Source organism: Trachurus japonicus, chromosome 22 (genome assembly GCF_045865225.1).
Source record: "Trachurus japonicus isolate A0001 chromosome 22, Traja_1.0".
NCBI classification, from domain to species: Eukaryota; Metazoa; Chordata; class Actinopteri; order Carangiformes; family Carangidae; genus Trachurus; species Trachurus japonicus.
In genome coordinates, this window is record NC_140928.1 from 29,255,216 (window position 1) to 29,276,448 (window position 21,233).

General features: G+C 54.8%; 43 non-coding genes and 1 pseudogene across 43 annotated transcripts; all 44 read left to right on the forward strand.

Moving 5' to 3' along the window:
* Window positions 1–194: 194 nt before the first annotated feature.
* LOC146964377 (U5 spliceosomal RNA) lies at window positions 195–311 on the forward strand. The gene has a single exon (XR_015034810.1). It is a non-coding gene; the product is annotated as a U5 spliceosomal RNA (small nuclear RNA).
* A 164-nt stretch (window positions 312–475) lies between these two features.
* On the forward strand, window positions 476–666 carry LOC146964378 (U2 spliceosomal RNA). The gene has a single exon (XR_015034902.1). It is a non-coding gene; the product is annotated as a U2 spliceosomal RNA (small nuclear RNA).
* A 376-nt stretch (window positions 667–1,042) lies between these two features.
* Window positions 1,043–1,159, forward strand: LOC146964379 (U5 spliceosomal RNA). Its single transcript, XR_015034811.1, has one exon. It is a non-coding gene; the product is annotated as a U5 spliceosomal RNA (small nuclear RNA).
* Window positions 1,160–1,323: 164 nt separating this feature from the next.
* LOC146964380 (U2 spliceosomal RNA) lies at window positions 1,324–1,514 on the forward strand. The gene has a single exon (XR_015034903.1). It is a non-coding gene; the product is annotated as a U2 spliceosomal RNA (small nuclear RNA).
* A 376-nt stretch (window positions 1,515–1,890) lies between these two features.
* On the forward strand, window positions 1,891–2,007 carry LOC146964381 (U5 spliceosomal RNA). The gene has a single exon (XR_015035021.1). It is a non-coding gene; the product is annotated as a U5 spliceosomal RNA (small nuclear RNA).
* Window positions 2,008–2,171: 164 nt separating this feature from the next.
* On the forward strand, window positions 2,172–2,362 carry LOC146964382 (U2 spliceosomal RNA). Its single transcript, XR_015034904.1, has one exon. It is a non-coding gene; the product is annotated as a U2 spliceosomal RNA (small nuclear RNA).
* Window positions 2,363–2,738: 376 nt separating this feature from the next.
* On the forward strand, window positions 2,739–2,855 carry LOC146964383 (U5 spliceosomal RNA). The gene has a single exon (XR_015034812.1). It is a non-coding gene; the product is annotated as a U5 spliceosomal RNA (small nuclear RNA).
* Window positions 2,856–3,019: 164 nt separating this feature from the next.
* Window positions 3,020–3,210, forward strand: LOC146964384 (U2 spliceosomal RNA). Its single transcript, XR_015034905.1, has one exon. It is a non-coding gene; the product is annotated as a U2 spliceosomal RNA (small nuclear RNA).
* Window positions 3,211–3,586: 376 nt separating this feature from the next.
* Window positions 3,587–3,703, forward strand: LOC146964385 (U5 spliceosomal RNA). The gene has a single exon (XR_015034814.1). It is a non-coding gene; the product is annotated as a U5 spliceosomal RNA (small nuclear RNA).
* A 164-nt stretch (window positions 3,704–3,867) lies between these two features.
* LOC146964386 (U2 spliceosomal RNA) lies at window positions 3,868–4,058 on the forward strand. The gene has a single exon (XR_015034906.1). It is a non-coding gene; the product is annotated as a U2 spliceosomal RNA (small nuclear RNA).
* A 376-nt stretch (window positions 4,059–4,434) lies between these two features.
* Window positions 4,435–4,551, forward strand: LOC146964387 (U5 spliceosomal RNA). Its single transcript, XR_015034815.1, has one exon. It is a non-coding gene; the product is annotated as a U5 spliceosomal RNA (small nuclear RNA).
* Window positions 4,552–4,715: 164 nt separating this feature from the next.
* Window positions 4,716–4,906, forward strand: LOC146964388 (U2 spliceosomal RNA). The gene has a single exon (XR_015034907.1). It is a non-coding gene; the product is annotated as a U2 spliceosomal RNA (small nuclear RNA).
* Window positions 4,907–5,282: 376 nt separating this feature from the next.
* LOC146964389 (U5 spliceosomal RNA) lies at window positions 5,283–5,399 on the forward strand. Its single transcript, XR_015034816.1, has one exon. It is a non-coding gene; the product is annotated as a U5 spliceosomal RNA (small nuclear RNA).
* Window positions 5,400–5,563: 164 nt separating this feature from the next.
* LOC146964390 (U2 spliceosomal RNA) lies at window positions 5,564–5,754 on the forward strand. Its single transcript, XR_015034908.1, has one exon. It is a non-coding gene; the product is annotated as a U2 spliceosomal RNA (small nuclear RNA).
* A 376-nt stretch (window positions 5,755–6,130) lies between these two features.
* Window positions 6,131–6,247, forward strand: LOC146964391 (U5 spliceosomal RNA). Its single transcript, XR_015034817.1, has one exon. It is a non-coding gene; the product is annotated as a U5 spliceosomal RNA (small nuclear RNA).
* A 164-nt stretch (window positions 6,248–6,411) lies between these two features.
* LOC146964392 (U2 spliceosomal RNA) lies at window positions 6,412–6,602 on the forward strand. Its single transcript, XR_015034909.1, has one exon. It is a non-coding gene; the product is annotated as a U2 spliceosomal RNA (small nuclear RNA).
* Window positions 6,603–6,978: 376 nt separating this feature from the next.
* LOC146964393 (U5 spliceosomal RNA) lies at window positions 6,979–7,095 on the forward strand. The gene has a single exon (XR_015034818.1). It is a non-coding gene; the product is annotated as a U5 spliceosomal RNA (small nuclear RNA).
* A 164-nt stretch (window positions 7,096–7,259) lies between these two features.
* Window positions 7,260–7,450, forward strand: LOC146964394 (U2 spliceosomal RNA). Its single transcript, XR_015034910.1, has one exon. It is a non-coding gene; the product is annotated as a U2 spliceosomal RNA (small nuclear RNA).
* A 376-nt stretch (window positions 7,451–7,826) lies between these two features.
* On the forward strand, window positions 7,827–7,943 carry LOC146964395 (U5 spliceosomal RNA). The gene has a single exon (XR_015034819.1). It is a non-coding gene; the product is annotated as a U5 spliceosomal RNA (small nuclear RNA).
* A 164-nt stretch (window positions 7,944–8,107) lies between these two features.
* LOC146964396 (U2 spliceosomal RNA) lies at window positions 8,108–8,298 on the forward strand. Its single transcript, XR_015034911.1, has one exon. It is a non-coding gene; the product is annotated as a U2 spliceosomal RNA (small nuclear RNA).
* Window positions 8,299–8,674: 376 nt separating this feature from the next.
* On the forward strand, window positions 8,675–8,791 carry LOC146964397 (U5 spliceosomal RNA). The gene has a single exon (XR_015034820.1). It is a non-coding gene; the product is annotated as a U5 spliceosomal RNA (small nuclear RNA).
* A 164-nt stretch (window positions 8,792–8,955) lies between these two features.
* LOC146964398 (U2 spliceosomal RNA) lies at window positions 8,956–9,146 on the forward strand. The gene has a single exon (XR_015034913.1). It is a non-coding gene; the product is annotated as a U2 spliceosomal RNA (small nuclear RNA).
* A 2,772-nt stretch (window positions 9,147–11,918) lies between these two features.
* Window positions 11,919–12,084, forward strand: LOC146964399 (U2 spliceosomal RNA; annotated as a pseudogene).
* A 383-nt stretch (window positions 12,085–12,467) lies between these two features.
* LOC146964400 (U5 spliceosomal RNA) lies at window positions 12,468–12,584 on the forward strand. Its single transcript, XR_015034821.1, has one exon. It is a non-coding gene; the product is annotated as a U5 spliceosomal RNA (small nuclear RNA).
* A 164-nt stretch (window positions 12,585–12,748) lies between these two features.
* Window positions 12,749–12,939, forward strand: LOC146964401 (U2 spliceosomal RNA). Its single transcript, XR_015034914.1, has one exon. It is a non-coding gene; the product is annotated as a U2 spliceosomal RNA (small nuclear RNA).
* Window positions 12,940–13,322: 383 nt separating this feature from the next.
* Window positions 13,323–13,439, forward strand: LOC146964402 (U5 spliceosomal RNA). Its single transcript, XR_015034822.1, has one exon. It is a non-coding gene; the product is annotated as a U5 spliceosomal RNA (small nuclear RNA).
* A 164-nt stretch (window positions 13,440–13,603) lies between these two features.
* Window positions 13,604–13,794, forward strand: LOC146964403 (U2 spliceosomal RNA). Its single transcript, XR_015034915.1, has one exon. It is a non-coding gene; the product is annotated as a U2 spliceosomal RNA (small nuclear RNA).
* Window positions 13,795–14,170: 376 nt separating this feature from the next.
* LOC146964404 (U5 spliceosomal RNA) lies at window positions 14,171–14,287 on the forward strand. Its single transcript, XR_015034823.1, has one exon. It is a non-coding gene; the product is annotated as a U5 spliceosomal RNA (small nuclear RNA).
* A 164-nt stretch (window positions 14,288–14,451) lies between these two features.
* On the forward strand, window positions 14,452–14,642 carry LOC146964405 (U2 spliceosomal RNA). Its single transcript, XR_015034916.1, has one exon. It is a non-coding gene; the product is annotated as a U2 spliceosomal RNA (small nuclear RNA).
* Window positions 14,643–15,025: 383 nt separating this feature from the next.
* On the forward strand, window positions 15,026–15,142 carry LOC146964406 (U5 spliceosomal RNA). Its single transcript, XR_015034825.1, has one exon. It is a non-coding gene; the product is annotated as a U5 spliceosomal RNA (small nuclear RNA).
* A 164-nt stretch (window positions 15,143–15,306) lies between these two features.
* LOC146964407 (U2 spliceosomal RNA) lies at window positions 15,307–15,497 on the forward strand. The gene has a single exon (XR_015034917.1). It is a non-coding gene; the product is annotated as a U2 spliceosomal RNA (small nuclear RNA).
* Window positions 15,498–15,880: 383 nt separating this feature from the next.
* On the forward strand, window positions 15,881–15,997 carry LOC146964408 (U5 spliceosomal RNA). Its single transcript, XR_015034826.1, has one exon. It is a non-coding gene; the product is annotated as a U5 spliceosomal RNA (small nuclear RNA).
* Window positions 15,998–16,161: 164 nt separating this feature from the next.
* On the forward strand, window positions 16,162–16,352 carry LOC146964409 (U2 spliceosomal RNA). The gene has a single exon (XR_015034918.1). It is a non-coding gene; the product is annotated as a U2 spliceosomal RNA (small nuclear RNA).
* A 383-nt stretch (window positions 16,353–16,735) lies between these two features.
* LOC146964410 (U5 spliceosomal RNA) lies at window positions 16,736–16,852 on the forward strand. Its single transcript, XR_015034827.1, has one exon. It is a non-coding gene; the product is annotated as a U5 spliceosomal RNA (small nuclear RNA).
* A 164-nt stretch (window positions 16,853–17,016) lies between these two features.
* On the forward strand, window positions 17,017–17,207 carry LOC146964411 (U2 spliceosomal RNA). The gene has a single exon (XR_015034919.1). It is a non-coding gene; the product is annotated as a U2 spliceosomal RNA (small nuclear RNA).
* Window positions 17,208–17,590: 383 nt separating this feature from the next.
* LOC146964412 (U5 spliceosomal RNA) lies at window positions 17,591–17,707 on the forward strand. Its single transcript, XR_015034828.1, has one exon. It is a non-coding gene; the product is annotated as a U5 spliceosomal RNA (small nuclear RNA).
* Window positions 17,708–17,871: 164 nt separating this feature from the next.
* LOC146964413 (U2 spliceosomal RNA) lies at window positions 17,872–18,062 on the forward strand. The gene has a single exon (XR_015034920.1). It is a non-coding gene; the product is annotated as a U2 spliceosomal RNA (small nuclear RNA).
* A 383-nt stretch (window positions 18,063–18,445) lies between these two features.
* Window positions 18,446–18,562, forward strand: LOC146964414 (U5 spliceosomal RNA). The gene has a single exon (XR_015034829.1). It is a non-coding gene; the product is annotated as a U5 spliceosomal RNA (small nuclear RNA).
* Window positions 18,563–18,726: 164 nt separating this feature from the next.
* LOC146964415 (U2 spliceosomal RNA) lies at window positions 18,727–18,917 on the forward strand. Its single transcript, XR_015034921.1, has one exon. It is a non-coding gene; the product is annotated as a U2 spliceosomal RNA (small nuclear RNA).
* Window positions 18,918–19,300: 383 nt separating this feature from the next.
* On the forward strand, window positions 19,301–19,417 carry LOC146964416 (U5 spliceosomal RNA). Its single transcript, XR_015034830.1, has one exon. It is a non-coding gene; the product is annotated as a U5 spliceosomal RNA (small nuclear RNA).
* Window positions 19,418–19,581: 164 nt separating this feature from the next.
* LOC146964417 (U2 spliceosomal RNA) lies at window positions 19,582–19,772 on the forward strand. Its single transcript, XR_015034922.1, has one exon. It is a non-coding gene; the product is annotated as a U2 spliceosomal RNA (small nuclear RNA).
* A 383-nt stretch (window positions 19,773–20,155) lies between these two features.
* Window positions 20,156–20,272, forward strand: LOC146964418 (U5 spliceosomal RNA). Its single transcript, XR_015034831.1, has one exon. It is a non-coding gene; the product is annotated as a U5 spliceosomal RNA (small nuclear RNA).
* Window positions 20,273–20,436: 164 nt separating this feature from the next.
* Window positions 20,437–20,627, forward strand: LOC146964419 (U2 spliceosomal RNA). The gene has a single exon (XR_015034924.1). It is a non-coding gene; the product is annotated as a U2 spliceosomal RNA (small nuclear RNA).
* A 383-nt stretch (window positions 20,628–21,010) lies between these two features.
* Window positions 21,011–21,127, forward strand: LOC146964420 (U5 spliceosomal RNA). The gene has a single exon (XR_015034832.1). It is a non-coding gene; the product is annotated as a U5 spliceosomal RNA (small nuclear RNA).
* The last annotated feature ends 106 nt before the right edge of the window (window positions 21,128–21,233 follow it).

Sequence of the window (21,233 nt, forward strand, 5' to 3'; positions counted from 1 at the left end):
CAGACTTTTCCCAGCCTGCCCAGGCTCTTATCTCCGAGACCCCGTTGGTCAGAGCCTGTGAGAGCATGGGGAGGGCTGGGGGATCGGGGGCGGCAGCTGGGATTCGGCACTCGGCAGGCAACCAGAAGCCAACCGCGAGGGTGGAGACTGGGACAGATAGGGTCCTGGGCTGCCTGGGAGGAGACGGGCTCTACCGACTCTGGCTTCTCTTCATAACGCACAAGTCTTTCGCCTTTTACTAAAGACTTCCGTGGAGAGGAACACCAACGAGTTCAAGCTATTTTTGGGAGGCTCTGCCGTACGGCCGAGCCCTTTGAGTTTGTGAAAAGTCAATCGGCAGCGAGGGCTGCGCAGTGGAGAAGTTGGGCGGAGGGGCTATAATGCAGCCAGTCTGGCTTTTGTGTCACCGACAGGGAACCGCGTCGAGTGGGGTCCGGCCCCAGAGCTGTGCTCGGAAATCAGACGCTTGGGTCCCATCGCTTCTCGGCCTTTTGGCTAAGATCAAGTGTAGTATCTGTTCTTATCAGTTTAATATCTGATATGTCCTCTACCCGAGGACAACATATTAAACGGATTTTTGCCACCGGGAGCTGAAAAAGGGGCTTGCTCCGTTCACTCCACGCATCGACCCGGCATTGCAGTGTCGCCGGGAACGGTGCACCCTTCTCTCGCCTTGTTGAAAACCAAGCCATGGCCAAACACAGACTTTCAGATGGCACTTTGCACGTGGCTCAAAGGAAGGGCCTCAAGTGGCCTGGCAGCTTTCACCAGGTGCCGCTGGTGCTTTTGCACAAACCAGTCCAAGCAAAGTGCGTCCTCCCCAGCCCGCCTGCCTGCCTGCCAAACGTCAGACTTTTCCCAGCCTGCCCAGGCTCTTATCTCCGAGACCCCGTTGGTCAGAGCCTGTGAGAGCATGGGGAGGGCTGGGGGATCGGGGGCGGCAGCTGGGATTCGGCACTCGGCAGGCAACCAGAAGCCAACCGCGAGGGTGGAGACTGGGACAGATAGGGTCCTGGGCTGCCTGGGAGGAGACGGGCTCTACCGACTCTGGCTTCTCTTCATAACGCACAAGTCTTTCGCCTTTTACTAAAGACTTCCGTGGAGAGGAACACCAACGAGTTCAAGCTATTTTTGGGAGGCTCTGCCGTACGGCCGAGCCCTTTGAGTTTGTGAAAAGTCAATCGGCAGCGAGGGCTGCGCAGTGGAGAAGTTGGGCGGAGGGGCTATAATGCAGCCAGTCTGGCTTTTGTGTCACCGACAGGGAACCGCGTCGAGTGGGGTCCGGCCCCAGAGCTGTGCTCGGAAATCAGACGCTTGGGTCCCATCGCTTCTCGGCCTTTTGGCTAAGATCAAGTGTAGTATCTGTTCTTATCAGTTTAATATCTGATATGTCCTCTACCCGAGGACAACATATTAAACGGATTTTTGCCACCGGGAGCTGAAAAAGGGGCTTGCTCCGTTCACTCCACGCATCGACCCGGCATTGCAGTGTCGCCGGGAACGGTGCACCCTTCTCTCGCCTTGTTGAAAACCAAGCCATGGCCAAACACAGACTTTCAGATGGCACTTTGCACGTGGCTCAAAGGAAGGGCCTCAAGTGGCCTGGCAGCTTTCACCAGGTGCCGCTGGTGCTTTTGCACAAACCAGTCCAAGCAAAGTGCGTCCTCCCCAGCCCGCCTGCCTGCCTGCCAAACGTCAGACTTTTCCCAGCCTGCCCAGGCTCTTATCTCCGAGACCCCGTTGGTCAGAGCCTGTGAGAGCATGGGGAGGGCTGGGGGATCGGGGGCGGCAGCTGGGATTCGGCACTCGGCAGGCAACCAGAAGCCAACCGCGAGGGTGGAGACTGGGACAGATAGGGTCCTGGGCTGCCTGGGAGGAGACGGGCTCTACCGACTCTGGCTTCTCTTCATAACGCACAAGTCTTTCGCCTTTTACTAAAGACTTCCGTGGAGAGGAACACCAATGAGTTCAAGCTATTTTTGGGAGGCTCTGCCGTACGGCCGAGCCCTTTGAGTTTGTGAAAAGTCAATCGGCAGCGAGGGCTGCGCAGTGGAGAAGTTGGGCGGAGGGGCTATAATGCAGCCAGTCTGGCTTTTGTGTCACCGACAGGGAACCGCGTCGAGTGGGGTCCGGCCCCAGAGCTGTGCTCGGAAATCAGACGCTTGGGTCCCATCGCTTCTCGGCCTTTTGGCTAAGATCAAGTGTAGTATCTGTTCTTATCAGTTTAATATCTGATATGTCCTCTACCCGAGGACAACATATTAAACGGATTTTTGCCACCGGGAGCTGAAAAAGGGGCTTGCTCCGTTCACTCCACGCATCGACCCGGCATTGCAGTGTCGCCGGGAACGGTGCACCCTTCTCTCGCCTTGTTGAAAACCAAGCCATGGCCAAACACAGACTTTCAGATGGCACTTTGCACGTGGCTCAAAGGAAGGGCCTCAAGTGGCCTGGCAGCTTTCACCAGGTGCCGCTGGTGCTTTTGCACAAACCAGTCCAAGCAAAGTGCGTCCTCCCCAGCCCGCCTGCCTGCCTGCCAAACGTCAGACTTTTCCCAGCCTGCCCAGGCTCTTATCTCCGAGACCCCGTTGGTCAGAGCCTGTGAGAGCATGGGGAGGGCTGGGGGATCGGGGGCGGCAGCTGGGATTCGGCACTCGGCAGGCAACCAGAAGCCAACCGCGAGGGTGGAGACTGGGACAGATAGGGTCCTGGGCTGCCTGGGAGGAGACGGGCTCTACCGACTCTGGCTTCTCTTCATAACGCACAAGTCTTTCGCCTTTTACTAAAGACTTCCGTGGAGAGGAACACCAACGAGTTCAAGCTATTTTTGGGAGGCTCTGCCGTACGGCCGAGCCCTTTGAGTTTGTGAAAAGTCAATCGGCAGCGAGGGCTGCGCAGTGGAGAAGTTGGGCGGAGGGGCTATAATGCAGCCAGTCTGGCTTTTGTGTCACCGACAGGGAACCGCGTCGAGTGGGGTCCGGCCCCAGAGCTGTGCTCGGAAATCAGACGCTTGGGTCCCATCGCTTCTCGGCCTTTTGGCTAAGATCAAGTGTAGTATCTGTTCTTATCAGTTTAATATCTGATATGTCCTCTACCCGAGGACAACATATTAAACGGATTTTTGCCACCGGGAGCTGAAAAAGGGGCTTGCTCCGTTCACTCCACGCATCGACCCGGCATTGCAGTGTCGCCGGGAACGGTGCACCCTTCTCTCGCCTTGTTGAAAACCAAGCCATGGCCAAACACAGACTTTCAGATGGCACTTTGCACGTGGCTCAAAGGAAGGGCCTCAAGTGGCCTGGCAGCTTTCACCAGGTGCCGCTGGTGCTTTTGCACAAACCAGTCCAAGCAAAGTGCGTCCTCCCCAGCCCGCCTGCCTGCCTGCCAAACGTCAGACTTTTCCCAGCCTGCCCAGGCTCTTATCTCCGAGACCCCGTTGGTCAGAGCCTGTGAGAGCATGGGGAGGGCTGGGGGATCGGGGGCGGCAGCTGGGATTCGGCACTCGGCAGGCAACCAGAAGCCAACCGCGAGGGTGGAGACTGGGACAGATAGGGTCCTGGGCTGCCTGGGAGGAGACGGGCTCTACCGACTCTGGCTTCTCTTCATAACGCACAAGTCTTTCGCCTTTTACTAAAGACTTCCGTGGAGAGGAACACCAACGAGTTCAAGCTATTTTTGGGAGGCTCTGCCGTACGGCCGAGCCCTTTGAGTTTGTGAAAAGTCAATCGGCAGCGAGGGCTGCGCAGTGGAGAAGTTGGGCGGAGGGGCTATAATGCAGCCAGTCTGGCTTTTGTGTCACCGACAGGGAACCGCGTCGAGTGGGGTCCGGCCCCAGAGCTGTGCTCGGAAATCAGACGCTTGGGTCCCATCGCTTCTCGGCCTTTTGGCTAAGATCAAGTGTAGTATCTGTTCTTATCAGTTTAATATCTGATATGTCCTCTACCCGAGGACAACATATTAAACGGATTTTTGCCACCGGGAGCTGAAAAAGGGGCTTGCTCCGTTCACTCCACGCATCGACCCGGCATTGCAGTGTCGCCGGGAACGGTGCACCCTTCTCTCGCCTTGTTGAAAACCAAGCCATGGCCAAACACAGACTTTCAGATGGCACTTTGCACGTGGCTCAAAGGAAGGGCCTCAAGTGGCCTGGCAGCTTTCACCAGGTGCCGCTGGTGCTTTTGCACAAACCAGTCCAAGCAAAGTGCGTCCTCCCCAGCCCGCCTGCCTGCCTGCCAAACGTCAGACTTTTCCCAGCCTGCCCAGGCTCTTATCTCCGAGACCCCGTTGGTCAGAGCCTGTGAGAGCATGGGGAGGGCTGGGGGATCGGGGGCGGCAGCTGGGATTCGGCACTCGGCAGGCAACCAGAAGCCAACCGCGAGGGTGGAGACTGGGACAGATAGGGTCCTGGGCTGCCTGGGAGGAGACGGGCTCTACCGACTCTGGCTTCTCTTCATAACGCACAAGTCTTTCGCCTTTTACTAAAGACTTCCGTGGAGAGGAACACCAACGAGTTCAAGCTATTTTTGGGAGGCTCTGCCGTACGGCCGAGCCCTTTGAGTTTGTGAAAAGTCAATCGGCAGCGAGGGCTGCGCAGTGGAGAAGTTGGGCGGAGGGGCTATAATGCAGCCAGTCTGGCTTTTGTGTCACCGACAGGGAACCGCGTCGAGTGGGGTCCGGCCCCAGAGCTGTGCTCGGAAATCAGACGCTTGGGTCCCATCGCTTCTCGGCCTTTTGGCTAAGATCAAGTGTAGTATCTGTTCTTATCAGTTTAATATCTGATATGTCCTCTACCCGAGGACAACATATTAAACGGATTTTTGCCACCGGGAGCTGAAAAAGGGGCTTGCTCCGTTCACTCCACGCATCGACCCGGCATTGCAGTGTCGCCGGGAACGGTGCACCCTTCTCTCGCCTTGTTGAAAACCAAGCCATGGCCAAACACAGACTTTCAGATGGCACTTTGCACGTGGCTCAAAGGAAGGGCCTCAAGTGGCCTGGCAGCTTTCACCAGGTGCCGCTGGTGCTTTTGCACAAACCAGTCCAAGCAAAGTGCGTCCTCCCCAGCCCGCCTGCCTGCCTGCCAAACGTCAGACTTTTCCCAGCCTGCCCAGGCTCTTATCTCCGAGACCCCGTTGGTCAGAGCCTGTGAGAGCATGGGGAGGGCTGGGGGATCGGGGGCGGCAGCTGGGATTCGGCACTCGGCAGGCAACCAGAAGCCAACCGCGAGGGTGGAGACTGGGACAGATAGGGTCCTGGGCTGCCTGGGAGGAGACGGGCTCTACCGACTCTGGCTTCTCTTCATAACGCACAAGTCTTTCGCCTTTTACTAAAGACTTCCGTGGAGAGGAACACCAACGAGTTCAAGCTATTTTTGGGAGGCTCTGCCGTACGGCCGAGCCCTTTGAGTTTGTGAAAAGTCAATCGGCAGCGAGGGCTGCGCAGTGGAGAAGTTGGGCGGAGGGGCTATAATGCAGCCAGTCTGGCTTTTGTGTCACCGACAGGGAACCGCGTCGAGTGGGGTCCGGCCCCAGAGCTGTGCTCGGAAATCAGACGCTTGGGTCCCATCGCTTCTCGGCCTTTTGGCTAAGATCAAGTGTAGTATCTGTTCTTATCAGTTTAATATCTGATATGTCCTCTACCCGAGGACAACATATTAAACGGATTTTTGCCACCGGGAGCTGAAAAAGGGGCTTGCTCCGTTCACTCCACGCATCGACCCGGCATTGCAGTGTCGCCGGGAACGGTGCACCCTTCTCTCGCCTTGTTGAAAACCAAGCCATGGCCAAACACAGACTTTCAGATGGCACTTTGCACGTGGCTCAAAGGAAGGGCCTCAAGTGGCCTGGCAGCTTTCACCAGGTGCCGCTGGTGCTTTTGCACAAACCAGTCCAAGCAAAGTGCGTCCTCCCCAGCCCGCCTGCCTGCCTGCCAAACGTCAGACTTTTCCCAGCCTGCCCAGGCTCTTATCTCCGAGACCCCGTTGGTCAGAGCCTGTGAGAGCATGGGGAGGGCTGGGGGATCGGGGGCGGCAGCTGGGATTCGGCACTCGGCAGGCAACCAGAAGCCAACCGCGAGGGTGGAGACTGGGACAGATAGGGTCCTGGGCTGCCTGGGAGGAGACGGGCTCTACCGACTCTGGCTTCTCTTCATAACGCACAAGTCTTTCGCCTTTTACTAAAGACTTCCGTGGAGAGGAACACCAACGAGTTCAAGCTATTTTTGGGAGGCTCTGCCGTACGGCCGAGCCCTTTGAGTTTGTGAAAAGTCAATCGGCAGCGAGGGCTGCGCAGTGGAGAAGTTGGGCGGAGGGGCTATAATGCAGCCAGTCTGGCTTTTGTGTCACCGACAGGGAACCGCGTCGAGTGGGGTCCGGCCCCAGAGCTGTGCTCGGAAATCAGACGCTTGGGTCCCATCGCTTCTCGGCCTTTTGGCTAAGATCAAGTGTAGTATCTGTTCTTATCAGTTTAATATCTGATATGTCCTCTACCCGAGGACAACATATTAAACGGATTTTTGCCACCGGGAGCTGAAAAAGGGGCTTGCTCCGTTCACTCCACGCATCGACCCGGCATTGCAGTGTCGCCGGGAACGGTGCACCCTTCTCTCGCCTTGTTGAAAACCAAGCCATGGCCAAACACAGACTTTCAGATGGCACTTTGCACGTGGCTCAAAGGAAGGGCCTCAAGTGGCCTGGCAGCTTTCACCAGGTGCCGCTGGTGCTTTTGCACAAACCAGTCCAAGCAAAGTGCGTCCTCCCCAGCCCGCCTGCCTGCCTGCCAAACGTCAGACTTTTCCCAGCCTGCCCAGGCTCTTATCTCCGAGACCCTGTTGGTCAGAGCCTGTGAGAGCATGGGGAGGGCTGGGGGATCGGGGGCGGCAGCTGGGATTCGGCACTCGGCAGGCAACCAGAAGCCAACCGCGAGGGTGGAGACTGGGACAGATAGGGTCCTGGGCTGCCTGGGAGGAGACGGGCTCTACCGACTCTGGCTTCTCTTCATAACGCACAAGTCTTTCGCCTTTTACTAAAGACTTCCGTGGAGAGGAACACCAACGAGTTCAAGCTATTTTTGGGAGGCTCTGCCGTACGGCCGAGCCCTTTGAGTTTGTGAAAAGTCAATCGGCAGCGAGGGCTGCGCAGTGGAGAAGTTGGGCGGAGGGGCTATAATGCAGCCAGTCTGGCTTTTGTGTCACCGACAGGGAACCGCGTCGAGTGGGGTCCGGCCCCAGAGCTGTGCTCGGAAATCAGACGCTTGGGTCCCATCGCTTCTCGGCCTTTTGGCTAAGATCAAGTGTAGTATCTGTTCTTATCAGTTTAATATCTGATATGTCCTCTACCCGAGGACAACATATTAAACGGATTTTTGCCACCGGGAGCTGAAAAAGGGGCTTGCTCCGTTCACTCCACGCATCGACCCGGCATTGCAGTGTCGCCGGGAACGGTGCACCCTTCTCTCGCCTTGTTGAAAACCAAGCCATGGCCAAACACAGACTTTCAGATGGCACTTTGCACGTGGCTCAAAGGAAGGGCCTCAAGTGGCCTGGCAGCTTTCACCAGGTGCCGCTGGTGCTTTTGCACAAACCAGTCCAAGCAAAGTGCGTCCTCCCCAGCCCGCCTGCCTGCCTGCCAAACGTCAGACTTTTCCCAGCCTGCCCAGGCTCTTATCTCCGAGACCCTGTTGGTCAGAGCCTGTGAGAGCATGGGGAGGGCTGGGGGATCGGGGGCGGCAGCTGGGATTCGGCACTCGGCAGGCAACCAGAAGCCAACCGCGAGGGTGGAGACTGGGACAGATAGGGTCCTGGGCTGCCTGGGAGGAGACGGGCTCTACCGACTCTGGCTTCTCTTCATAACGCACAAGTCTTTCGCCTTTTACTAAAGACTTCCGTGGAGAGGAACACCAACGAGTTCAAGCTATTTTTGGGAGGCTCTGCCGTACGGCCGAGCCCTTTGAGTTTGTGAAAAGTCAATCGGCAGCGAGGGCTGCGCAGTGGAGAAGTTGGGCGGAGGGGCTATAATGCAGCCAGTCTGGCTTTTGTGTCACCGACAGGGAACCGCGTCGAGTGGGGTCCGGCCCCAGAGCTGTGCTCGGAAATCAGACGCTTGGGTCCCATCGCTTCTCGGCCTTTTGGCTAAGATCAAGTGTAGTATCTGTTCTTATCAGTTTAATATCTGATATGTCCTCTACCCGAGGACAACATATTAAACGGATTTTTGCCACCGGGAGCTGAAAAAGGGGCTTGCTCCGTTCACTCCACGCATCGACCCGGCATTGCAGTGTCGCCGGGAACGGTGCACCCTTCTCTCGCCTTGTTGAAAACCAAGCCATGGCCAAACACAGACTTTCAGATGGCACTTTGCACGTGGCTCAAAGGAAGGGCCTCAAGTGGCCTGGCAGCTTTCACCAGGTGCCGCTGGTGCTTTTGCACAAACCAGTCCAAGCAAAGTGCGTCCTCCCCAGCCCGCCTGCCTGCCTGCCAAACGTCAGACTTTTCCCAGCCTGCCCAGGCTCTTATCTCCGAGACCCCGTTGGTCAGAGCCTGTGAGAGCATGGGGAGGGCTGGGGGATCGGGGGCGGCAGCTGGGATTCGGCACTCGGCAGGCAACCAGAAGCCAACCGCGAGGGTGGAGACTGGGACAGATAGGGTCCTGGGCTGCCTGGGAGGAGACGGGCTCTACCGACTCTGGCTTCTCTTCATAACGCACAAGTCTTTCGCCTTTTACTAAAGACTTCCGTGGAGAGGAACACCAACGAGTTCAAGCTATTTTTGGGAGGCTCTGCCGTACGGCCGAGCCCTTTGAGTTTGTGAAAAGTCAATCGGCAGCGAGGGCTGCGCAGTGGAGAAGTTGGGCGGAGGGGCTATAATGCAGCCAGTCTGGCTTTTGTGTCACCGACAGGGAACCGCGTCGAGTGGGGTCCGGCCCCAGAGCTGTGCTCGGAAATCAGACGCTTGGGTCCCATCGCTTCTCGGCCTTTTGGCTAAGATCAAGTGTAGTATCTGTTCTTATCAGTTTAATATCTGATATGTCCTCTACCCGAGGACAACATATTAAACGGATTTTTGCCACCGGGAGCTGAAAAAGGGGCTTGCTCCGTTCACTCCACGCATCGACCCGGCATTGCAGTGTCGCCGGGAACGGTGCACCCTTCTCTCGCCTTGTTGAAAACCAAGCCATGGCCAAACACAGACTTTCAGATGGCACTTTGCACGTGGCTCAAAGGAAGGGCCTCAAGTGGCCTGGCAGCTTTCACCAGGTGCCGCTGGTGCTTTTGCACAAACCAGTCCAAGCAAAGTGCGTCCTCCCCAGCCCGCCTGCCTGCCTGCCAAACGTCAGACTTTTCCCAGCCTGCCCAGGCTCTTATCTCCGAGACCCCGTTGGTCAGAGCCTGTGAGAGCATGGGGAGGGCTGGGGGATCGGGGGCGGCAGCTGGGATTCGGCACTCAGCAGGCAACCAGAAGCCAACCGCGAGGGTGGAGACTGGGACAGATACATAGTGTATTTAGGTGTACTTACAGGTCCTTGTTACACTTGTAATAAGAAATGCTTGTTACAATACCTGGTCAAAGTGGCCTCTCTCTTTGGGGAAGGGGTACATCTGCAAGAAAAATGGGTGAAACCACAACCCATGTTGCCTGGGCAACCTTTTCCATCAATCTTCCTCCTGTCTCTTGAGTCTTGGAACATGTGTGCTGTTACACAACTTAGTCTATGTAACAGTTTTGTTAATACACACTTGTTACTCTTTGATACAGTGGAATGAGCACATTGAAGTGTACCTGCTGGGATACCTCAGTCCTTACACATTAACTGCAATAACCAGTGTCTTTGATAGTGTACCACGTGTGCTGTTACACAACTTAATATATGTAACAGTTGTGTTAGTACACCGTTGTTACTCTTTGATACAGTGTAATAAGAACATTAAAGTGTACCTGGGATACCTCAGTCCATAAACATTAACTGCAATAATCAGTGTCTTTGATAGTGTACCACGTGTGCTGTTACACAACTTAATATATGTAACAGTTGTGTTAGTACATCGTTGCAACTCTTTGATACAGTGTAATAAGCACATTAAAATAAAGTGTACCTGTTGTGCTGTTACACAACTTAGTATATGTAACAGTTCTGTTAGTACACCGTTGTTACTCTTTGATACAGTGTAATAAGAACATTAAAGTGTACCTGAGATACCTCAGTCCTTAACTGCAATAATCAGTGTCTTTGATAGTGTACCACGTGTGCTGTTACACAACTTAGTATATGTAACAGTTGTGTTAGTACACCGTTGTTACTCTTTGATACAGTGTAATAAGCACATTAAAATAAAGTGTACCACGTGCGCTGTCACACGATTTAGATTATGTAACAGTTGTGTTACTACACCGTTGTTACTCTTTGATACAGTGTAATAAGAACATTAAAGTGTACCTGCTGGGATACCTCAGTTCTTAACCATTAACTGCAATAACCAGTGTCTTCGATAGTGTACCACGTGTGCTGTTACACAACTTAGTATATGTAACAGTTGTGTTAGTACACCGTTGTTACTCTTTGATACAGTGGAATAAGCACATTAAAATAAAGTGTACCCGCTACATACTTACATGTAACATCATGCAGAAACTTGGTACTCAAGTATTTTTACATAAACCAATAACTAGAATAGCGTTTTTTCAGAAAATGAGACAATGCTGGATAACTCAATTCATATGGAACTGAAAACATCATCAGCAATCTGTATGCATAAAACCACACACTCAAAAAAATGCATTTCAGTGTTCCTTTATCGTCCTTTATTTTTATTATCCCCAAAAAACCACAAGGCTTGATCTTTTCCTGTCCTTTAATGGAGTCCTCTATTTCTCCTCCATAAAACTGAAATGATCACAGAAACACAATTTACTTACAGTACTTACAGTAGCATTGCATGAATAGGTACACTTCAATTAGCATCCAGATTAACAAAATGAAAAGAGTTAGCATAGACTGAAAGCTAGCAAGGTATATTTACCGAAAACATAACTAATCATGTCTTAATTACAAAAATACACAATCATGTAACACTATTGACATATTCTACTCACAGATAGACATTCCCCAAGGCAAAAGCATCCAACAATATTATTTAGCAGTCTGTTTAGCCGTCTGTGCTCACTTTTACACCCGAGCATGAGAAGTGAGCATGCAACAGAAAAAAACACAACATAGCTGGACTTGACGAGCCGAGCGCTCACTTCGACGCGGTTTCTCTGAACCAAAGAGAAGACCACTCACTCGGACGTGGTTTCTTTGAACAAAAGCACACACTTTTTTAACCCTCAAAGACAGTACAAAGACACTGGTTATTGCAGTTAATTTGTAAGAGTTGAGGTATCCCGACCCAGGTACACTTTATTTTAATGTGCTCATTCCACTGTATCAAAGAGTAACAACGGTGTACTAACACAACTGTTACATATACTAAGTTGTGTAACAGCACACGTGGTACACTATCGAAGACACTGGTTATTGCAGTTAATGGTTAAGAACTGAGGTATCCCAGCAGGTACACTTTAATGTTCTTATTACACTGTATCAAAGAGTAACAACGGTGTATTAACACAACTGTTACATAGACTAAGTTGTGAAACAGCATAAATGTTCCAAGACTCAAGAGGCAGGAGGAAGATTGATGGAAAAGGTTGCCCAGGCAACATGGGTTGTGGTTTCACCCATTTTTCTTGCAGATGTACCCCTTCCCCAAAGAGAGAGGCCACTTTGACCAGGTATTGTAACAAGCATTTCTTATTACAAGTGTAACAAGGACCTGTAAGTACACCAAAATACACTATGTAATTACAATGTAAGTACATGCTATTACATGCAGTTACATAGGTAATTACACTGTAATTAATTAGGTAACTACACAGGAACAAGGACCCCTTAAAATAAAGTGTTACCTCAGTTTAATATCTGATATGTCCTCTACCCGAGGACAACATATTAAACGGATTTTTGCCACCGGGAGCTGAAAAAGGGGCTTGCTCCGTTCACTCCACGCATCGACCCGGCATTGCAGTGTCGCCGGGAACGGTGCACCCTTCTCTCGCCTTGTTGAAAACCAAGCCATGGCCAAACACAGACTTTCAGATGGCACTTTGCACGTGGCTCAAAGGAAGGGCCTCAAGTGGCCTGGCAGCTTTCACCAGGTGCCGCTGGTGCTTTTGCACAAACCAGTCCAAGCAAAGTGCGTCCTCCCCAGCCCGCCTGCCTGCCTGCCAAACGTCAGACTTTTCCCAGCCTGCCCAGGCTCTTATCTCCGAGACCCCGTTGGTCAGAGCCTGTGAGAGCATGGGGAGGGCTGGGGGATCGGGGGCGGCAGCTGGGATTCGGGATTCGGCACTCGGCAGGCAACCAGAAGCCAACCGCGAGGGTGGAGACTGGGACAGATAGGGTCCTGGGCTGCCTGGGAGGAGACGGGCTCTACCGACTCTGGCTTCTCTTCATAACGCACAAGTCTTTCGCCTTTTACTAAAGACTTCCGTGGAGAGGAACACCAACGAGTTCAAGCTATTTTTGGGAGGCTCTGCCGTACGGCCGAGCCCTTTGAGTTTGTGAAAAGTCAATCGGCAGCGAGGGCTGCGCAGTGGAGAAGTTGGGCGGAGGGGCTATAATGCAGCCAGTCTGGCTTTTGTGTCACCGACAGGGAACCGCGTCGAGTGGGGTCCGGCCCCAGAGCTGTGCTCGGAAATCAGACGCTTGGGTCCCATCGCTTCTCGGCCTTTTGGCTAAGATCAAGTGTAGTATCTGTTCTTATCAGTTTAATATCTGATATGTCCTCTACCCGAGGACAACATATTAAACGGATTTTTGCCACCGGGAGCTGAAAAAGGGGCTTGCTCCGTTCACTCCACGCATCGACCCGGCATTGCAGTGTCGCCGGGAACGGTGCACCCTTCTCTCGCCTTGTTGAAAACCAAGCCATGGCCAAACACAGACTTTCAGATGGCACTTTGCACGTGGCTCAAAGGAAGGGCCTCAAGTGGCCTGGCAGCTTTCACCAGGTGCCGCTGGTGCTTTTGCACAAACCAGTCCAAGCAAAGTGCGTCCTCCCCAGCCCGCCTGCCTGCCTGCCAAACGTCAGACTTTTCCCAGCCTGCCCAGGCTCTTATCTCCGAGACCCCGTTGGTCAGAGCCTGTGAGAGCATGGGGAGGGCTGGGGGATCGGGGGCGGCAGCTGGGATTCGGGATTCGGCACTCGGCAGGCAACCAGAAGCCAACCGCGAGGGTGGAGACTGGGACAGATAGGGTCCTGGGCTGCCTGGGAGGAGACGGGCTCTACCGACTCTGGCTTCTCTTCATAACGCACAAGTCTTTCGCCTTTTACTAAAGACTTCCGTGGAGAGGAACACCAACGAGTTCAAGCTATTTTTGGGAGGCTCTGCCGTACGGCCGAGCCCTTTGAGTTTGTGAAAAGTCAATCGGCAGCGAGGGCTGCGCAGTGGAGAAGTTGGGCGGAGGGGCTATAATGCAGCCAGTCTGGCTTTTGTGTCACCGACAGGGAACCGCGTCGAGTGGGGTCCGGCCCCAGAGCTGTGCTCGGAAATCAGACGCTTGGGTCCCATCGCTTCTCGGCCTTTTGGCTAAGATCAAGTGTAGTATCTGTTCTTATCAGTTTAATATCTGATATGTCCTCTACCCGAGGACAACATATTAAACGGATTTTTGCCACCGGGAGCTGAAAAAGGGGCTTGCTCCGTTCACTCCACGCATCGACCCGGCATTGCAGTGTCGCCGGGAACGGTGCACCCTTCTCTCGCCTTGTTGAAAACCAAGCCATGGCCAAACACAGACTTTCAGATGGCACTTTGCACGTGGCTCAAAGGAAGGGCCTCAAGTGGCCTGGCAGCTTTCACCAGGTGCCGCTGGTGCTTTTGCACAAACCAGTCCAAGCAAAGTGCGTCCTCCCCAGCCCGCCTGCCTGCCTGCCAAACGTCAGACTTTTCCCAGCCTGCCCAGGCTCTTATCTCCGAGACCCCGTTGGTCAGAGCCTGTGAGAGCATGGGGAGGGCTGGGGGATCGGGGGCGGCAGCTGGGATTCGGCACTCGGCAGGCAACCAGAAGCCAACCGCGAGGGTGGAGACTGGGACAGATAGGGTCCTGGGCTGCCTGGGAGGAGACGGGCTCTACCGACTCTGGCTTCTCTTCATAACGCACAAGTCTTTCGCCTTTTACTAAAGACTTCCGTGGAGAGGAACACCAACGAGTTCAAGCTATTTTTGGGAGGCTCTGCCGTACGGCCGAGCCCTTTGAGTTTGTGAAAAGTCAATCGGCAGCGAGGGCTGCGCAGTGGAGAAGTTGGGCGGAGGGGCTATAATGCAGCCAGTCTGGCTTTTGTGTCACCGACAGGGAACCGCGTCGAGTGGGGTCCGGCCCCAGAGCTGTGCTCGGAAATCAGACGCTTGGGTCCCATCGCTTCTCGGCCTTTTGGCTAAGATCAAGTGTAGTATCTGTTCTTATCAGTTTAATATCTGATATGTCCTCTACCCGAGGACAACATATTAAACGGATTTTTGCCACCGGGAGCTGAAAAAGGGGCTTGCTCCGTTCACTCCACGCATCGACCCGGCATTGCAGTGTCGCCGGGAACGGTGCACCCTTCTCTCGCCTTGTTGAAAACCAAGCCATGGCCAAACACAGACTTTCAGATGGCACTTTGCACGTGGCTCAAAGGAAGGGCCTCAAGTGGCCTGGCAGCTTTCACCAGGTGCCGCTGGTGCTTTTGCACAAACCAGTCCAAGCAAAGTGCGTCCTCCCCAGCCCGCCTGCCTGCCTGCCAAACGTCAGACTTTTCCCAGCCTGCCCAGGCTCTTATCTCCGAGACCCCGTTGGTCAGAGCCTGTGAGAGCATGGGGAGGGCTGGGGGATCGGGGGCGGCAGCTGGGATTCGGGATTCGGCACTCGGCAGGCAACCAGAAGCCAACCGCGAGGGTGGAGACTGGGACAGATAGGGTCCTGGGCTGCCTGGGAGGAGACGGGCTCTACCGACTCTGGCTTCTCTTCATAACGCACAAGTCTTTCGCCTTTTACTAAAGACTTCCGTGGAGAGGAACACCAACGAGTTCAAGCTATTTTTGGGAGGCTCTGCCGTACGGCCGAGCCCTTTGAGTTTGTGAAAAGTCAATCGGCAGCGAGGGCTGCGCAGTGGAGAAGTTGGGCGGAGGGGCTATAATGCAGCCAGTCTGGCTTTTGTGTCACCGACAGGGAACCGCGTCGAGTGGGGTCCGGCCCCAGAGCTGTGCTCGGAAATCAGACGCTTGGGTCCCATCGCTTCTCGGCCTTTTGGCTAAGATCAAGTGTAGTATCTGTTCTTATCAGTTTAATATCTGATATGTCCTCTACCCGAGGACAACATATTAAACGGATTTTTGCCACCGGGAGCTGAAAAAGGGGCTTGCTCCGTTCACTCCACGCATCGACCCGGCATTGCAGTGTCGCCGGGAACGGTGCACCCTTCTCTCGCCTTGTTGAAAACCAAGCCATGGCCAAACACAGACTTTCAGATGGCACTTTGCACGTGGCTCAAAGGAAGGGCCTCAAGTGGCCTGGCAGCTTTCACCAGGTGCCGCTGGTGCTTTTGCACAAACCAGTCCAAGCAAAGTGCGTCCTCCCCAGCCCGCCTGCCTGCCTGCCAAACGTCAGACTTTTCCCAGCCTGCCCAGGCTCTTATCTCCGAGACCCCGTTGGTCAGAGCCTGTGAGAGCATGGGGAGGGCTGGGGGATCGGGGGCGGCAGCTGGGATTCGGGATTCGGCACTCGGCAGGCAACCAGAAGCCAACCGCGAGGGTGGAGACTGGGACAGATAGGGTCCTGGGCTGCCTGGGAGGAGACGGGCTCTACCGACTCTGGCTTCTCTTCATAACGCACAAGTCTTTCGCCTTTTACTAAAGACTTCCGTGGAGAGGAACACCAACGAGTTCAAGCTATTTTTGGGAGGCTCTGCCGTACGGCCGAGCCCTTTGAGTTTGTGAAAAGTCAATCGGCAGCGAGGGCTGCGCAGTGGAGAAGTTGGGCGGAGGGGCTATAATGCAGCCAGTCTGGCTTTTGTGTCACCGACAGGGAACCGCGTCGAGTGGGGTCCGGCCCCAGAGCTGTGCTCGGAAATCAGACGCTTGGGTCCCATCGCTTCTCGGCCTTTTGGCTAAGATCAAGTGTAGTATCTGTTCTTATCAGTTTAATATCTGATATGTCCTCTACCCGAGGACAACATATTAAACGGATTTTTGCCACCGGGAGCTGAAAAAGGGGCTTGCTCCGTTCACTCCACGCATCGACCCGGCATTGCAGTGTCGCCGGGAACGGTGCACCCTTCTCTCGCCTTGTTGAAAACCAAGCCATGGCCAAACACAGACTTTCAGATGGCACTTTGCACGTGGCTCAAAGGAAGGGCCTCAAGTGGCCTGGCAGCTTTCACCAGGTGCCGCTGGTGCTTTTGCACAAACCAGTCCAAGCAAAGTGCGTCCTCCCCAGCCCGCCTGCCTGCCTGCCAAACGTCAGACTTTTCCCAGCCTGCCCAGGCTCTTATCTCCGAGACCCCGTTGGTCAGAGCCTGTGAGAGCATGGGGAGGGCTGGGGGATCGGGGGCGGCAGCTGGGATTCGGGATTCGGCACTCGGCAGGCAACCAGAAGCCAACCGCGAGGGTGGAGACTGGGACAGATAGGGTCCTGGGCTGCCTGGGAGGAGACGGGCTCTACCGACTCTGGCTTCTCTTCATAACGCACAAGTCTTTCGCCTTTTACTAAAGACTTCCGTGGAGAGGAACACCAACGAGTTCAAGCTATTTTTGGGAGGCTCTGCCGTACGGCCGAGCCCTTTGAGTTTGTGAAAAGTCAATCGGCAGCGAGGGCTGCGCAGTGGAGAAGTTGGGCGGAGGGGCTATAATGCAGCCAGTCTGGCTTTTGTGTCACCGACAGGGAACCGCGTCGAGTGGGGTCCGGCCCCAGAGCTGTGCTCGGAAATCAGACGCTTGGGTCCCATCGCTTCTCGGCCTTTTGGCTAAGATCAAGTGTAGTATCTGTTCTTATCAGTTTAATATCTGATATGTCCTCTACCCGAGGACAACATATTAAACGGATTTTTGCCACCGGGAGCTGAAAAAGGGGCTTGCTCCGTTCACTCCACGCATCGACCCGGCATTGCAGTGTCGCCGGGAACGGTGCACCCTTCTCTCGCCTTGTTGAAAACCAAGCCATGGCCAAACACAGACTTTCAGATGGCACTTTGCACGTGGCTCAAAGGAAGGGCCTCAAGTGGCCTGGCAGCTTTCACCAGGTGCCGCTGGTGCTTTTGCACAAACCAGTCCAAGCAAAGTGCGTCCTCCCCAGCCCGCCTGCCTGCCTGCCAAACGTCAGACTTTTCCCAGCCTGCCCAGGCTCTTATCTCCGAGACCCCGTTGGTCAGAGCCTGTGAGAGCATGGGGAGGGCTGGGGGATCGGGGGCGGCAGCTGGGATTCGGGATTCGGCACTCGGCAGGCAACCAGAAGCCAACCGCGAGGGTGGAGACTGGGACAGATAGGGTCCTGGGCTGCCTGGGAGGAGACGGGCTCTACCGACTCTGGCTTCTCTTCATAACGCACAAGTCTTTCGCCTTTTACTAAAGACTTCCGTGGAGAGGAACACCAACGAGTTCAAGCTATTTTTGGGAGGCTCTGCCGTACGGCCGAGCCCTTTGAGTTTGTGAAAAGTCAATCGGCAGCGAGGGCTGCGCAGTGGAGAAGTTGGGCGGAGGGGCTATAATGCAGCCAGTCTGGCTTTTGTGTCACCGACAGGGAACCGCGTCGAGTGGGGTCCGGCCCCAGAGCTGTGCTCGGAAATCAGACGCTTGGGTCCCATCGCTTCTCGGCCTTTTGGCTAAGATCAAGTGTAGTATCTGTTCTTATCAGTTTAATATCTGATATGTCCTCTACCCGAGGACAACATATTAAACGGATTTTTGCCACCGGGAGCTGAAAAAGGGGCTTGCTCCGTTCACTCCACGCATCGACCCGGCATTGCAGTGTCGCCGGGAACGGTGCACCCTTCTCTCGCCTTGTTGAAAACCAAGCCATGGCCAAACACAGACTTTCAGATGGCACTTTGCACGTGGCTCAAAGGAAGGGCCTCAAGTGGCCTGGCAGCTTTCACCAGGTGCCGCTGGTGCTTTTGCACAAACCAGTCCAAGCAAAGTGCGTCCTCCCCAGCCCGCCTGCCTGCCTGCCAAACGTCAGACTTTTCCCAGCCTGCCCAGGCTCTTATCTCCGAGACCCCGTTGGTCAGAGCCTGTGAGAGCATGGGGAGGGCTGGGGGATCGGGGGCGGCAGCTGGGATTCGGGATTCGGCACTCGGCAGGCAACCAGAAGCCAACCGCGAGGGTGGAGACTGGGACAGATAGGGTCCTGGGCTGCCTGGGAGGAGACGGGCTCTACCGACTCTGGCTTCTCTTCATAACGCACAAGTCTTTCGCCTTTTACTAAAGACTTCCGTGGAGAGGAACACCAACGAGTTCAAGCTATTTTTGGGAGGCTCTGCCGTACGGCCGAGCCCTTTGAGTTTGTGAAAAGTCAATCGGCAGCGAGGGCTGCGCAGTGGAGAAGTTGGGCGGAGGGGCTATAATGCAGCCAGTCTGGCTTTTGTGTCACCGACAGGGAACCGCGTCGAGTGGGGTCCGGCCCCAGAGCTGTGCTCGGAAATCAGACGCTTGGGTCCCATCGCTTCTCGGCCTTTTGGCTAAGATCAAGTGTAGTATCTGTTCTTATCAGTTTAATATCTGATATGTCCTCTACCCGAGGACAACATATTAAACGGATTTTTGCCACCGGGAGCTGAAAAAGGGGCTTGCTCCGTTCACTCCACGCATCGACCCGGCATTGCAGTGTCGCCGGGAACGGTGCACCCTTCTCTCGCCTTGTTGAAAACCAAGCCATGGCCAAACACAGACTTTCAGATGGCACTTTGCACGTGGCTCAAAGGAAGGGCCTCAAGTGGCCTGGCAGCTTTCACCAGGTGCCGCTGGTGCTTTTGCACAAACCAGTCCAAGCAAAGTGCGTCCTCCCCAGCCCGCCTGCCTGCCTGCCAAACGTCAGACTTTTCCCAGCCTGCCCAGGCTCTTATCTCCGAGACCCCGTTGGTCAGAGCCTGTGAGAGCATGGGGAGGGCTGGGGGATCGGGGGCGGCAGCTGGGATTCGGGATTCGGCACTCGGCAGGCAACCAGAAGCCAACCGCGAGGGTGGAGACTGGGACAGATAGGGTCCTGGGCTGCCTGGGAGGAGACGGGCTCTACCGACTCTGGCTTCTCTTCATAACGCACAAGTCTTTCGCCTTTTACTAAAGACTTCCGTGGAGAGGAACACCAACGAGTTCAAGCTATTTTTGGGAGGCTCTGCCGTACGGCCGAGCCCTTTGAGTTTGTGAAAAGTCAATCGGCAGCGAGGGCTGCGCAGTGGAGAAGTTGGGCGGAGGGGCTATAATGCAGCCAGTCTGGCTTTTGTGTCACCGACAGGGAACCGCGTCGAGTGGGGTCCGGCCCCAGAGCTGTGCTCGGAAATCAGACGCTTGGGTCCCATCGCTTCTCGGCCTTTTGGCTAAGATCAAGTGTAGTATCTGTTCTTATCAGTTTAATATCTGATATGTCCTCTACCCGAGGACAACATATTAAACGGATTTTTGCCACCGGGAGCTGAAAAAGGGGCTTGCTCCGTTCACTCCACGCATCGACCCGGCATTGCAGTGTCGCCGGGAACGGTGCACCCTTCTCTCGCCTTGTTGAAAACCAAGCCATGGCCAAACACAGACTTTCAGATGGCACTTTGCACGTGGCTCAAAGGAAGGGCCTCAAGTGGCCTGGCAGCTTTCACCAGGTGCCGCTGGTGCTTTTGCACAAACCAGTCCAAGCAAAGTGCGTCCTCCCCAGCCCGCCTGCCTGCCTGCCAAACGTCAGACTTTTCCCAGCCTGCCCAGGCTCTTATCTCCGAGACCCCGTTGGTCAGAGCCTGTGAGAGCATGGGGAGGGCTGGGGGATCGGGGGCGGCAGCTGGGATTCGGGATTCGGCACTCGGCAGGCAACCAGAAGCCAACCGCGAGGGTGGAGACTGGGACAGATAGGGTCCTGGGCTGCCTGGGAGGAGACGGGCTCTACCGACTCTGGCTTCTCTTCATAACGCACAAGTCTTTCGCCTTTTACTAAAGACTTCCGTGGAGAGGAACACCAACGAGTTCAAGCTATTTTTGGGAGGCTCTGCCGTACGGCCGAGCCCTTTGAGTTTGTGAAAAGTCAATCGGCAGCGAGGGCTGCGCAGTGGAGAAGTTGGGCGGAGGGGCTATAATGCAGCCAGTCTGGCTTTTGTGTCACCGACAGGGAACCGCGTCGAGTGGGGTCCGGCCCCAGAGCTGTGCTCGGAAATCAGACGCTTGGGTCCCATCGCTTCTCGGCCTTTTGGCTAAGATCAAGTGTAGTATCTGTTCTTATCAGTTTAATATCTGATATGTCCTCTACCCGAGGACAACATATTAAACGGATTTTTGCCACCGGGAGCTGAAAAAGGGGCTTGCTCCGTTCACTCCACGCATCGACCCGGCATTGCAGTGTCGCCGGGAACGGTGCACCCTTCTCTCGCCTTGTTGAAAACCAAGCCATGGCCAAACACAGACTTTCAGATGGCACTTTGCACGTGGCTCAAAGGAAGGGCCTCAAGTGGCCTGGCAGCTTTCACCAGGTGCCGCTGGTGCTTTTGCACAAACCAGTCCAAGCAAAGTGCGTCCTCCCCAGCCCGCCTGCCTGCCTGCCAAACGTCAGACTTTTCCCAGCCTGCCCAGGCTCTTATCTCCGAGACCCCGTTGGTCAGAGCCTGTGAGAGCATGGGGAGGGCTGGGGGATCGGGGGCGGCAGCTGGGATTCGGGATTCGGCACTCGGCAGGCAACCAGAAGCCAACCGCGAGGGTGGAGACTGGGACAGATAGGGTCCTGGGCTGCCTGGGAGGAGACGGGCTCTACCGACTCTGGCTTCTCTTCATAACGCACAAGTCTTTCGCCTTTTACTAAAGACTTCCGTGGAGAGGAACACCAACGAGTTCAAGCTATTTTTGGGAGGCTCTGCCGTACGGCCGAGCCCTTTGAGTTTGTGAAAAGTCAATCGGCAGCGAGGGCTGCGCAGTGGAGAAGTTGGGCGGAGGGGCTATAATGCAGCCAGTCTGGCTTTTGTGTCACCGACAGGGAA